Genomic DNA, 15100 nt, shown 5'->3' with positions numbered 1-15100 from the left:
TGTTTATTCCTCCTTTGCTCACTCAGTTCTAGTTATAATTCACCAGAAATTATGATTACCCACTGGAACTGTTACTTACACTATGCTGGGAAAGTTGAAGTGATCAACTGTGGCCTTCTTAACTGTTGAACTTGCAAAGCAAACGACTTTGAACTCCATTCCATATATCTGTTATTGGGTATTTAAGTGACTGTCTTGCTTCCCCTTCTGCCCAACACTTTGGAAAACAGATTGTAGAAAATTGAGAAATAAAGTTATGATTTCATAATATTGAAATTATTCTTAATCTTCTCTACAATTATGATTAAGAGGAATACCTTAATAACCCAAGGTGGCCTTTCACACATTTTATATAGTGGAAATAGTATTTGTTAACTAACTTATTTCACAATAGTTAAAAGAGAATTGAAATCAGTTGACATCTGTCAGATTTAATAATTACATGTGACCCTGGTTCTTAATTTTTAACTGTCCTGTGCTTCAGTTATTTTAGATAAACTTCTCACTAGCTATCAAGACAAATGTGAGCCAACTGCTGATTACCCTCCTCCTTTTCTTACCCCATATCCTGTTTGTCGTAAGTTCACAAGAGGCAATATAAAGTTTAATTTCATTGCCCAATCTTTATTATTAAACAGTGTTTTGTTGGTTTGTCTCTCTCTTTCTCTCTCTTCATATCCTGTCAGTATGGACTATATGATCTGTAATGAAATATGCCTATTAAATAGAAAAACTCTATTTTATGTTTTATTAGAAATGCATGATGTATCCCTTCCTTTTTCCTGTCAAATTTCTGGTTTATGATATTTACACACAAAGAAGAGAAAGTGCCCACTATTTTTTTTTTTTACTTACAGGCAAAGAATAATTTTCATTACCATATATAACTTTTATGCCACAAAATTCCTTTTTCCTATTTTATCATGGGATTTAATCTTATTTTCTATGGCAGGGTTTCTTAAAATTTTTCCACTTGTGACCCCTTTAGCCCAAGAAATTTTTATGTGACCCAGTATCTAGGTAGATGATAGGCATACAAACCAAATGTTTACTGACAATAAATGATAATTTTGCATTCCCCACATTCACTTATAAGTCCCCATATGGGGTCACAATCCACAGTATAAGAAGCTGGCTTCTATGGTGTCTATTGTTTAATGTCTCTGTCATTTGGAATCAGAAAGTTTTCATATCGCCTTTTGCACTGCTTTTTCTACTTCTTCACTGATAACCAGAGATGGACAATGGAAAGAGTACTTTTTTGGAATTAAAGACCTAGCTTCAAGTGCCCTCTCAGATACTTCTGAATAGTTGTAAAAGCATTACACTCTCTTTTAGCTCTTATGCTTTACTTAGGTTAGGAATAAATCTGAATCCTTTAATTACTCATAAAAAAACTAAGTGGAAAAAGTCTTTGAAATCCCTTGGATGAAGTCAGAAGATCCTAGTTGAGAGTTCTATTCCAGTTGACCAGGGGATTTTGTTGTGGCCTTTGGATTCTGTATATAAACACTGAGATTTAAAAGCATGAGGAATTTCAGGCTGAGGGATGGCTGAGAGGGTAAGTATCATGAAGGATCATTAGTTCAATTGGAAGCTAAAGATTAAGACTGGGAGAAATCCCAAGAAAAGGTTGGCTTGTTCCCTAAATTTCTTGTGCTTGCTATTCTAGAGACACTATTAAAATAATTTGCTATGTTTTTTATCCAAATCTTTCCAGTAAACTGAATTTGCCTAAGTTACTAAAAGGTCAGAAATTAAATATATGCATACATGTATATGCATGTATATACATACAAATATATAAATATACATATATAAACATATAGATATCCATACATATAGATATATACAAATATATGCATATATGTACATACACATAATATACATCCTTTAAAAATGCTTTTGTCTTAAATTTATATAGTAATATTTCCTGTTTTGTCAAGTTTAATATTTAATGTTAAACTTACTTTCTTAGTCATTATTTTCCCTCTTGAATAACTTGTGCTCCCTAGTTTAAATCTTAATATTTACTAAGTAAAGCATTTCTCATAATGGAAAAACTATTTTGGTTTTCTTTTCTTGCTTTATACAGAGAACAATATTTTTGGCTTAATTTATAATCTTTAATATAATGTACCTTCTCATAATCTCTGATCATCTTTTTATGATTCTTGCCTCTTGGCATAACTTGGCCCTTGACATATGTATGAAAGCAGTCCAAGAACCTAGAGCCTACAGGCATGTCTGTGGGGTATTGCTTCTACTTCAAATCTTGCACTTTATAATACGGTCTTTTGTTGGTGCCCTTATTATTATTTTCTTTAGTTAATACAACCTTCTTAGACAATGTAATTTTTTTTTTCCTCATGAGGTGTACTTAAGATCATCTTCTTAAATTTTATCATTGGTTTCTTTTTCTTAGGGAAACAATTTATCAATGTTTTCATCAAAATTGTTTTCCGATGGAAAGTTCTCAGTTCTTCCCAAAAATCAGAGTGAAATCAAGCATATCTAATTGAATGAATATTTTTAGCTTGTAAAAAATAATAGTCACCCTTGAAGACATTATTTAATAAAATAATTTTATCATTAAATATTAACATTTTTAAATCATTCAATAGTTACTCTACCCTTCTATATGCCAAATTGTACATGGAAATTGTTATCAGAAAAATATGCAGATTGAGGGGAAAATGTAAGATGTTTTTCTTATTTAAATATGTACTTAATATCTATTTTAAACAGCTAGTATTCATGTTTCAAGAGATAAAAAGTAGTTCAATAAAATTTTAATTTTAAATTTGTCTCTTAGATTTTCTCTCTATATACATTTCTGTGTGTGTGTGTGTGTGTGTATGTGTATAAAACAAAAAAAATTTAGATGACTTTTGTAATTTAAAGCAAATCATATGTATTATAGATTGAGGAAGTCTGATACTTAAAATTATTGACTTCAAGTAGAGAACATTTTAAAATTTCTAGAATTTTTTTGGTTAACTGTATGATTGAAAGAGTAATATTCTTGATACAAAATCTAAGGGATTTCTTTATACATTTTTTACTTACAGTAAAATTGTAGATTTGAATACATTTATTAATAATATGACTATCAAACTGGGACAGGATTTTAAAATATTTGTTCTTTATCTGCAGTTTTGCTTAACAAATTTTACTAACACAAAGGAATCAATACATTTCTGTTGATTTCTAGGTAGGACTAAGAATGTTTAAATCTGTTAGCTGTCTTAAATCTGGATTTCATAACCATTAATGAGAAGAGCTGTGGATATCTCAGTTTCTATTGTTTAGTTTAATATTTCAGAATTATATAATTTTTCAAACTAGGGAGCTCACTTTGGGGGAGAGTAATGGCAATTATGTCTCCTTATTTCTAAAGGATTCAAAATTTCTTAGGTAAATGCAATTTAGATGTTATAGAAAAGTAATTGCTTATTCTTGAAAGAATATGTCTGAAAAGCTTGAGTCTGAGGAATCTGTTTAGAAGCTTAAGAGTAGATATTTCAAGTTAAAAATGGACAAGGTCAAAGATCTTTGAATGAATTGGACAATAAGTCTTCAGCTGGCACAGGAATCTCTAGTACCACATGATAAAAGCATGTTTAATTGAATTATTTTCAATTCATCTCCAAGATTAAAAGAAAGAATTGATGTTTACTATCAGTATGATCTTGGTAAAAATACTTCATATCCTTGGGTCTCAGTTTCCTCATCTATAAAATGAAAGGGCTCGGATTGATGACATCTGTGCTCCCTTCTCTTTCTGGAGCTATTATCTTCTAAAATTATATTCAGAAAATTATATTAATTACCTTTTATTATCTTTTTGTTTTAGTGACATTGTCTGGGTACCCTTTGATGGAGGATCCAATGTAGTATATTACAGCTTGGTATAGTGCTTGTTTTGTTCTTCAAAAGATAGGTTAAATATCTTTGACCATAAATCTTTCATTAACATTCAGTGTCAGCTTATGAATTTAGAATTTTTTTCTTCTTGAAGACTTTTTTGGTATGTTGAAGTAATATATGAAAAGTGGAAGTCTGGAAGGAAAAGAGTGTATATAGTGGGAACAACCCAGAGTAAGAATTGTGAAGAATCAGGAACCCAGTGCTATATGTTGCTATGAGTTTTCACTGTATTTTTTTTCTTCTTTCTTGCATTTTCACTTTTATTCTTTCAAAACTACAATTATTTAGGCAATATCTCTACTCTCTTTACCTACCATTGCCATTCTGAACTGTCCTAAAGTGGAATATTTTGCCTCATTAGGTACTAATTCGCTCCAGTACTGAGACTCTTTAATGATTAGATGAGCTATTGCCTAGGATGTTTGAGAGTATATTTCTGTTCAAGTAAATGTTGGATTAGATTGTAGGGATCAAACACACTAATAATTCTAAGTGCAGGCAGAACTATATTAAAATATAATTGGGAAATATTTAACAAAGCAAATAAAAAATACAGTAGAACTCTATGTAGAATTTAATTGGCCCTATTTGTTTTTGAGTTTGCAGCTATTAGAATAAATAACTTTCGAAGTCCTTTCCAACTGAAATTTTGTGAAATCATTTGTGAAGTTTTTGATTTGAGGCACAAAGATGTGAAAATATGATAATATGGCAACATTGAGGGATGAAGCAATTCTTCTTCACTCCCTTATTTGGGACTTATTATGTGGCAGCAATTTGGACTTCCCGATGGAAGAGCAGATGTACAAAAAAGAGTGATGGCATCTACATCACCAGTTTGAAGAGAACTTGGGAAGGATTTCTGCTGGTAGCTCATAACATTGTTGTCGATTCAAATCCAGCTGGTGTTCGTGTGATCTCATCCAGCAATATTGGCCAGCAAAATGTTTTGAAATTTGTTGCTGCCACTGGCACTATACCTACTGCTAGATGTTTTACACTGATCACTTTCTCCAACCAGAGCCAGGTAGCTTTTAGGGAGCCTCACTTGTTGGTGGTCATTGATCTTCAGGTAGATTACATCCTCTGGCTAAAATATCTTATGTTAACCTCCTAAACACTGTATTGTGCAGTATATTGCCATTCCATATAACAAAAAAGGAACTCATTCAGTAACTCTGATGTGGTGGATGCTGGCCATGAGGTCCTACATGTAAATGGTACTATCTCTTATGAACACCTGTGGGAGATTATACTTGATCTTTAATTCTCCAGGGATTTAGAGGAGATTGAAAAGGAACAGTAGGCTGCAGCTGAGAAGGCAGGAACAAAGGAGGAGGTTCAGGATGAATGGATGATACCCACCCCAGAATATTCTCCTGTGCCACCTGAGGTGGCTTATTGGTCTGAGGAAGTACAGGTGCCATTTGTGCCCATTCAGCAATTCCCTACTGAAGATTACTTATCTAGCTACTAAGGACTGGTCTGCTGTTCCTACTGCTCAGGCCACCGGGTGGGTAGGAGCTGTCACAGAGTAGTCCTAACTTTTACCCCAGACACTCTAACAGTGTTAGGAAAATGCTGAACAAAAATAAATTTGGGTTTTTTACAAACAAGAAAAACTTAAACAACAAAACAGCAACAAAAAGTTACAAGCTAAGATTTCTGCATAGAAGAGATGATAAATTAAATGAATTTTGTGGTTTTTCAATTTTGAAATTAGGTGAAATATACCTGTAGTATCCTAAATTAAGCCACCATTTAGATTTTGGGGCATATTCCTAAGGATCCTTGTGAACAATAGAAAAGTGAACCTATAGGAAATTTTTAAAATATTGCTTTTATGACCTGTAGTAGGAGACTTTCTCATATGTGGCTTTGCCTTGGTCAGGACCGATATAAAAGGCATCTTTCTTCTCTGTTTTCAGAGAAATACACCAGAGAAATCACAAACTACAGGACAATGAACAATGGAGATTTACTATGTACAGCAATTTCTTCCTTATGATATCTGAGTTGCATGTTAAGAAACACGACATCAGCACACTCAGCTGGGACACTTTCTTTCCTATTGCCAGACTGGTTCAAAAGAGATGAGCCTGTGGCTGGGGAAGTCCAATTCAATGAATTTGGCCCCAAATAGTGATGCAGGGGATGTCAAATCGAAGAAGGATTGTGTGAGAGGGTCTTTAACAATGAATTACTGCTACTTTATGTCTTGACATTAAAGACCTTAGATTTGCGCATTACAAACCTTGCCCAACTCTCCTGGTAGAAATTTCTCTTTGAAGTTATTGGGAGATCCAAACAGGAAAGGGAGATGGGAAAAGTGTGCCAGGGGCACAATGTTATCCTTTTTCATGTGTCTGTAAAATGAAATAAAATCCCCTCAGTGAATTCACTGTGTGTTTGTATTACTTCAAAAACACACAATGTACCTATGTTGTTATGAAATATAGATGCCACAGATGCTGGAGTCCCTGAAGAGGTTGAGAAGGCAGGCTTTGGGGAAATGTTGGCATGTTAATAAAATCAGATGAGTAGAATTCATGATTTGAACTAGGTTAGATGTAGAACTTGCTTTTAAGATCTCCAAAGTATTTAATCTAGAATAAAAATGGTGTTGGTTGGTCCACTGACTTAAGATCATTTAACTGAAAATTTAAAAGTTCTTACTGAATATCTTACAGATATAGGATATATTATCAGTTTTTTTTTTACAAATTATACTAATATAGTTTAGAAAATGAAACTTTCAAAAATTCTTCCTTCTGTTTTTTTTTTCTCTAATTTCTGAAACAGAATATTATATATTATGTAGGCTATATAAAATTGCCACTAACCATGACTTTTTTGGTTAAAAATAACTGAAGATGTGCTCCTTGAGTTACACAAAGTTGAGTACTACTGCCATATAAAAGAGTCTTTTATGTTAGGAGGAAATCTATGTCACATAGTTCTGTATAACAATATTTAAGAACTTTACAGTTATCTTAGTTAATCTGTCCATTTGTCTGGGTTCTAATTAAACTGTACTGTTTTTTGGTATTATCAGAAGAATCATTCTGAATATCTTGGGGATTTGAGAGCCATTTAAGAGTATTAAAATAAAAAGTGGATTTCCTGTTCTCTGTGTCTTACATATTTACAATAATCATAAATTATTTTTGATCATTTCTCTTAAATGCCAAACCTGAAAGCATGTTTACCCTCAAGTCTGAATTTGCTTTTCTCACAAAAATATATCTTGTTTTATTCAGTTTTGCAAAGTCATTTGTCTTTTGGGTTATAAACCACTAAGTTCTTATAAATTCTAAGTTAAAAAATCTGCCATCTTATGATAATAAGCAGGGTGAGGAAGTTTGTACTTGAGTATTTGCAAGGTAAAAAAGTAATCCCAGACCTTCAGTGGCATAAAGCTTTTATTGCATAAATCATTGAAGAAAATTAATCATTGAAAAAAAGCATATCTAGTTAGTCAGAGATGTGACCCTAATTCCTTGCATTAGAATATTATAATACTGAATAAATGTAAGAATTTAGTTTAAACTCCACCCCAGAGAGATGATCCATGAGACTTAAGTCCACTTTTGGGAGAGTACATTAAGCTGAAATTGCAGCTATTGTTAGATAAATTGAGAATTTAATTTTAAGTACTGTTTATAGTCTCAAAGCAAAAATACTTATTTCAGCATTTAAGATGAATCAAATATAGGTTAACTCAGGTATGTATCTAAAGATCAAGATATACAGATTTATTTTCCACTAATAGCAAGGCTTCCAAACTTTTATATATATATATATATATATATATATATATATATATATGCATAAATACACATGTCTGTGATACATACCCACAACTGTGTGCATATAGATTTATGAAGTGTGTGTATATATATGTATATATATAAACATATATCTTTATGTGTGTGTATATATGAAGTTGGTACTGATTGTTGTGACTAACCTCTAAAATTGCTCTGTCAGACCTTTGTTCATTATGTAGTAATTAGAAAGGGACCATTAGCATCTATGCTGTGAACTTTTCAATGTAGATCAAGACGTTGGGTAGTATAAGCAATTAAAACGAAAACATTTAAGTAGGTAAGGAAACCATTAAAGCCAGTTCATTAGACCTTAGTATTTTGGGGTCAATGGTACAGAACATGCACATCCAAGCAGAAAAGCTCAAACTGCTGATATGTCCCATTGTGCATTGTGAATTTGAAAGGTAGGGCAGCCTTAGGGTACTGATTACATTGACGAGCCTATAGTAATGATTTAAGCAGCTGCCAAGAGTTATAGAGACCAAAACCCACAAGGATACAGGGTACATAGCGGATGCTTTTCAAACTGTCTGTTTTGTTACTGTTGAATAACTTTACAGGGAAAGTTTGATGAGATGACCTCTATAATGTTTGTACATTGGCTGGGTTTATGCAGTTGTCAAAAGTCAAATTTATTCTTTAAGTGGATGAGTGCACAGTAGTCAAACCATAACAAATCACAGAGGAAAGAAGTTCACAACTTTTTCCCATTCTGCTGCCCAATAGACCATTCAAGTATCACTGTAATGATTCTTTAGAAGGGTGCTCTGTGTTCACGTAAGCATGTGTGCAGTCATTCTGATCCTCCATAATCTCTAGGGCAATGTCATATGGCTTTAAGGAGGGACATAGAGGTTCTCTCCAGTGTCAATGTTATTGCCTGGGATCAGTATTTAGGGTATTCCCTTTAAAGAACAACATACTGATAAATTGTTTACTATGGCCAAATGAGAGAACATTTCCCTCTATATTTTAAGGAAAGTTTGATTCACATAAATACATGCAAACATAGAAACTGATGTGCATATATGTATGCATAAATAATCATATATATGATTATATATTAAATATATATATATATAACTACAATCACATATCTGTAAATATATATAAATGTTTGTATACATATATGCTCATACATATGTTTTCATAGTTACTCATTTTTTCAACCAATGCAGATCATAATTCTTACACCTCTTGATAGATGAGTTTTTCCAGAGTTATTCTTGCCAGAAAAATTAATCATCCCTAGATGACAAACTTTTCTGGTAAAGAAGCTTTTTGAATTAAACTTAGGTTACTCTTTGGCCAAAAGACACAATCTATTTATCAAGCCAATATTTGAAACAGTCTAGTCCTTTTCTGCTTGGTAGACTCTTCAGAAGTCATGTTTTACAGGTATGGCTTCTAAGAAATCAGAATTATGTTTATATCATGTTACAGAATAGAAATAGAACTTTAATGGAAGATAAACACATAGATATTCAGTTCAGCAAGGGTATATATATATATATATATATATATATATATATGTCATGTGGCAGTTGTCTAATCACTGATTGAAGTCAGAAAAAAAAAAAAAAAAAAGCTCATGGCCAGTACCTATTTTGCTTCTAAGCAATGCTCTCTGCTAAAATTTTTAGAGTGAGCGATTGCAAATGCTACAAATCAGGGACTGATTTCTTGTTTTGATGAATGTCTAGACTTAAGAAAGTAATGGAGAAAGTATTTATAAAGCAGATTAAAACTTAAAAGTATAATATATATTTTCTTTTTTTTTTTTGAGAACCATTTGATAAATGCTTAATAGCATGTAAAGGCAAATAAGATACATAAAAAAGACTAGAAGGGAAAGAGGAAAGAAGAAGAACAACAAAAACTAAAGAAAATGTTTATCAGAAGTCATATTAGATTCAGTGAACGATACAATTCTTGACCTGAAAGAGGCACATAACCTCATAGTAATAATCTTGATTAATGAATTATTAGAGCTAGAAAGTATCATGGATTATTAGAGCTAGAGAGGGTTTTTTCTATTCCCCCCATTTTATTTTTTATAAAAAATGAGTACAAAGACATAAAAGACATTTCCAAGGTCTTACAAATATGAGACATTTGTATTCAAAAATTATATTTAAAAAAAGAAATCTTTTAAAAAGTACATATTGTCAGATTTCTTTCGTATTTTACATGAATTCTGCATACTATCCAGAATTATATTAAACTTTGAACAAAACATAATCACTAACCTAAATCCTTTTATCACAAATGGAACTATTTCCATTTTTTGTTTGTTTGTTTGTTTGCTTTGGTATTGGAGAGGGATTCTGTTGCTTTCTTTCAATTCTCAGTTACTTCCAGGTGTTGGTCATCAATATTCTATTGTGCTTAAAAAAAAATTCCATGTTGACTTTTTGAGTTTTGTATCCTATACCTTAAATTTAAAAAGTCACTCAACTCACATTCAATTTTAATCTCCATTCTTTCCCTATTAAAGTGCATAAGGCTGTCAAAAAGTATTTCTTCAACAGGTACTTCAAACATAGAAGGAATCTAGGTTACTATATAAAGAAAAGACATGTTCCCTATCTATTTGAAAACTCTATAAATTTCAATACCTCAATAAAACCATGATCTCATCAATTCAGGTATTTTCTTTCAGTGCTGCAGATCATAACTTATTCATATATACCTACCTTATGTCCATCAACTCCCATAAATCTACCTGGATGGACTCTACCCTTATTTTGTCTAGTTCTTAGATGAATACTAAGGGATTCTATTTTAATTTCATGCTACTTAGAAGGAAATTCAAACATCAGATATGTGAGACAAGAAAATTAAATAAGAATACACAGAGACTAGAAAGAGAGACCAACATAAAAATTGAATCAAATGAGACCATGTGCCTGAAAAAAAAGGAGGGAATGAATCAGCTCATAGCAGTATTTGTGAGAGGACACCAAGACAGATGAAGAACAAACATTTAAATTTTAAGCAGAAGGCAATTGAAAGCCAGTGAAGGGATTTAAGGGGGTAATAATGTGTTTGAGCAAAGTAAAAATGTTCTCTGTGTTGGCAAATCCTAATCGTGTCTTGCTGTGATAATTAATCAGACAGCTACAACACTAGCCACTCACCTGCTTCAAATCATAAAATTTAGTTTATGTGCACAACAAATTACCCTTCCATGCACACATTACAAAAATGCACATTCTCTTGGGGAGAAAGGAGTTGCTCTGTATCTGCCTTTGGTGGAATTAATTATTATTTGTTCAAGATTAGCTTGCTCTAGACAGACTGTTGGTATGCATGTTTTATCTAAACACATCCATATAAGGGGGCACAAGTCTGTCAGTATGTTCGTGGAAGCTATCCCACTGTTCCTAACAGCTGTTGAAATCACAAGCATTTCTATCCTATTAATTCAGCATGAAAAAATTGTTAGGATTGCACTGAGGTGTAGGACACATGTCACTCCTGTTTGGAGTCAAGTAGTTAAGTCTGGTGCATGGAAGCAGTTTAGTACTTACCGAATAAAAAGGTATTTTTTTCTCCTCCCATTTTGTTGTGTATCTCTTGACTATCTCACAAGTTTCTGAAGTGTCATATCTAGCTCAAGAATATATGAGAAAATACATAAAAAGCTTTATCTCATTAATAAATTGCTCATACTAATAAATTGCTTGTGGAGCTGTGTAGTGGACTGGAGAGAGTGATGATTAAGTTTGTTGGGTTCATTTTCTAATTCAGATGTATGCCATCTCTGTAACCTTGGGCAAAGTACTTAACTTCCCAGGATCCCAGGGCAACTCTTGAAAAAAATAAGTTATAGATAACTTACTTGAGAAAGTTTCCATAGACATAGTTATATACTATAGTGAAATTACAGGTGTAGATAAAGAAGAAAAAAAAAAGAAAGAAAAAGTGAAAGAAAGAGAGATAGAAATAAGGAAGTGAGAAAGGACAGCATGGAAGAAAGGATGAAAAGAAAGAGGAAAGTAGGAAGGGAAGGATGGAAGAATGAAAGGAAAAGGGAAGTAGGAAAGAAGAGAAAAGAAAGAATGTGGTAGAGAAGGAAAGAGGAAAGTATTTCAATGGCATATTTTATTGGAATAGGAGGACAAAAGCATTTTCCTACTTGCCTCCTTGAGAGATGAGTACAAGGCACCTAGGCAACTATATCATAAAATTTAGAGGCAGTAGTACAATTGGGATTAGAAATCATGTTTCTTTTCATTCTAATGTTCCACTTGACAAAGAATTAAGCATTTTCATTCCCTATCTTCACACTTCCCCTTTTAATATATATAACTAGCACCATTTTAAAAAAGATATTTAATATAATTTATAGTTAGAAGCAAATGACATAGGGGATGGACTACTGGGCTTGGAGTCAGAAAATCAATTCAAACCTGAACTCTGACACTTAATATCTTTGTAACCCTGGCAAGTTACTTAAATTTGAGGTATCTCAAGCAACTTCTAAGGTCATAAATGAATTGTGAGTCATATTAATAGAGGGGCTTCCTTGAGAAATCAGAGAACCTTTGTGCATTGACGTATACTTTTAAACAATTTGATGTGTGACCTTGTTCTGTACTATTCACAAGGGCCTCTTGACAGGTTATTCCTAATTAACATTTCCTAGATCAGTAGGCAGTATACACACAGGAAGGTCTCTAAAACTTTTGTGGGTTTTTTTTAGGGATGTTTTACCCAGTAATAGCATTAACAAACACAATAGTAATGCTAATAACTTATATTTTTATAGTGCATATGGTTTACAAAGACCTTTCACATATATCATATTCTTTGATCCTCACAGAAACCCTGTGAGGTAAGTCATTCTCACTTCAGACATAAACAAGCTGACCTTCAGAGAAAAATAAATAACATGGTTTGAGTTGTAAGCTGGTGAGCTGACACCTTAGTTTCCTAAGATTATTACTCAAAGAATTTCCCTATATAATTTTCCACTTAATTCTGAAATTACTGTACCTTCTTACCATTTTCACTGTCAAGTCAGCAAGCATTTGTTAATTTCTTGTGATAGACCAAATAATGGGCTAACACTGGACATATAATTATAAGCCGAAAGATAGCCTGTATCCTCAAAAAGCTTACAATCTAATGGGGGTAAAATAACATAAAAAGAAACTAGAAGGGAGGTCTGGGATATCAAAAAGGAACACTGGAGGAACATTGTCCAGTGCAACCTGGAGAGGTCAGAATGGAATGAAGTCATGGAGTTTCTGAGAGAGGTTGAAGGTACTTCCCAATATTTAAAAAATATAAGGCTGGGGTGAGCTTCCAGGGTGAAAAGGTTTAGGAAGAATCATAGAGAACTTATGTGTTCTCTACCTCAGTAGAATGTAATCTCCTTGAAGGTTGGTGACTGTATTTTTACCTTTTTTTCCCCCTGGGAATTGGCATAGTATGTGGCACATAGTGAGTAATAATAAGAACATGTTGAGTGACTGGCTGATAAATAGAGAGCATGTTTATATTTCAAGCTAGAAAGTTTTGAAAGTAATAACTATCTTCTTGATAACTAAAAAGTTATCTAACAAAATGCAGATTCACATTTTATAAATGACATTTTTATAGTGTTGTAAAGTTTTCAGAGAGTAACTAGGATAGAATCCTGGACCTAGAGTCAGGAACACTCATCAACCTGAGTTCAAACTGGATCTCAGATACTTATTATCTGGGTGACTGTGGGCAAGAGTAATGATCTCAAAAAAGTAGAGTGTCAGCTCACCAGCTTACAACCCAAAGCATGTCATTTATTCTTTCTGAAAGTCAGCTTGTTTTAACTCTGAAGTGAGAACGACCTACCTCACAGGGTTTCTGTGAGGATCAAAGAATATGATATATGTGAAAGGTCTTTGTAAACCATATGTAAACTTAACCAGTTTATTCGGTGCATTTCAACTAAAAATACTAGACCAAGAACTGATATATATATATATTTTCCTCCAGATAACATTGTTACAATCCCAGAACTTCCCTTTTTCCTCAGTTTTCTTGTCTGTAAAATGATCTGAAGAAGATAATGGCAAACTCCTCTAATAATTTTGCCAAAAAAAACCTCAAATGGGATCATAAAGTCAGACATGACTCTGACTGAATAGAACAAAAGTTTTCAAAGTACATTACAAATATCTCATTTTTTTTCTCACAACAACCCTAGAAGTTGAGTATAAAATAACCTTTATTATTATTATTCATATCTTACAAATGAGAAAATTTGGGCAGGCAGAAGTTAAGTGACCAATACCACAAAGATAATAAGTATTATTATTAAATTGAGGTCATATTAAATTGAAGTCTTCTTTACTAAATCCAGGTCACACTGTGCCATGAACTGCCTCTTTCTAATCAATTAAATAGCATATACCATTTTTATATACCTTTGTTTTTTTTTTAAGAAGTTGTTCCTTATAGTGAAACAAAATAATTTTTTCCTATTAATGCTAGTTATCTCACATGGACAGAAAATATTATAAAGGGTAATTTGCTTTTTTGGATGATTTCATTATCAGCAAGTCTCTTCTAGTCCTCTCTCCCTATTTCACTTCCAGTTGAGGATGTGATCTGCTCAGTGCTAATGTGGAAAGAAGACGAAATATTGATAGAGATATCCTTCATTATTTTTACCTTGTTTGACTTCAAATGTTTGAGCGTGGTATGTTGGGAACAGCCTTACTTGGTGCTTTATACTTTAGCTTACCAGCCCCAAGCATACAGACCCAGTCTCACATACAGACATTTATTTTTAGAGATGCATGAGTTATGCGACAATACTAACTGGTAATAATTGAAAATACACTACAGTTATAAAGATGATACTTAACATAATTTGAATTGGAGTTTAGAGTTCTATAACAACCCTTTTAGAAAATTGCTTTTCATTTGTGAAGTGATTGATTAAAATAATTTATTAAACAAATATTTATTTAGAGATTATTACATGCAAGTAAGTGTTACTTCTGTGGGGAATAGAAAGAAAACATTGTGTTTGACCTCTAATAGCTAATTGTAGAGTTAAGAGAAAGACAGGTCCATGAGAAGGGATAATTTATAATTTTAATACAAGATAGTATATGAGAAGTCATCATGTAAATGCTATAGAATGTAGGAGTAAGAGGAGCTCAGAAGAAAAAACTTTCTGGGAAGATTAAGTACTTCATAAAAAAGGAAGGTTTTGAGCTCAGTCTTAAATGATGATTGGGTTTAACATAGATGGGAAGGTAGAAAAGTGTGTGTGTGTGTGTGTGTATTTGGATGTGTATATACATATCTTTACAAATATACACATATGTAGGTATGTGTAT

General features: G+C 32.6%; 1 protein-coding gene and 1 pseudogene across 5 annotated transcripts in view; both read left to right on the top strand.

Moving 5' to 3' along the window:
• Window positions 1-15100, top strand: part of PCDH9 (protocadherin 9) — a 1020109-nt gene that overhangs the window by 536792 nt on the left and 468217 nt on the right. The gene's annotated exons all lie outside the window — the stretch shown is intronic.
• On the top strand, window positions 1867-6642 carry LOC116422970 (annotated as a pseudogene).

The sequence above is a fragment of the Sarcophilus harrisii genome, chromosome 3, assembly GCF_902635505.1.
Source record: "Sarcophilus harrisii chromosome 3, mSarHar1.11, whole genome shotgun sequence".
Taxonomy (NCBI): domain Eukaryota; kingdom Metazoa; phylum Chordata; class Mammalia; order Dasyuromorphia; family Dasyuridae; genus Sarcophilus; species Sarcophilus harrisii.
Note: the sequence above shows the minus strand (reverse complement) of the source record. Positions and strands in the feature narration are given on the sequence as shown.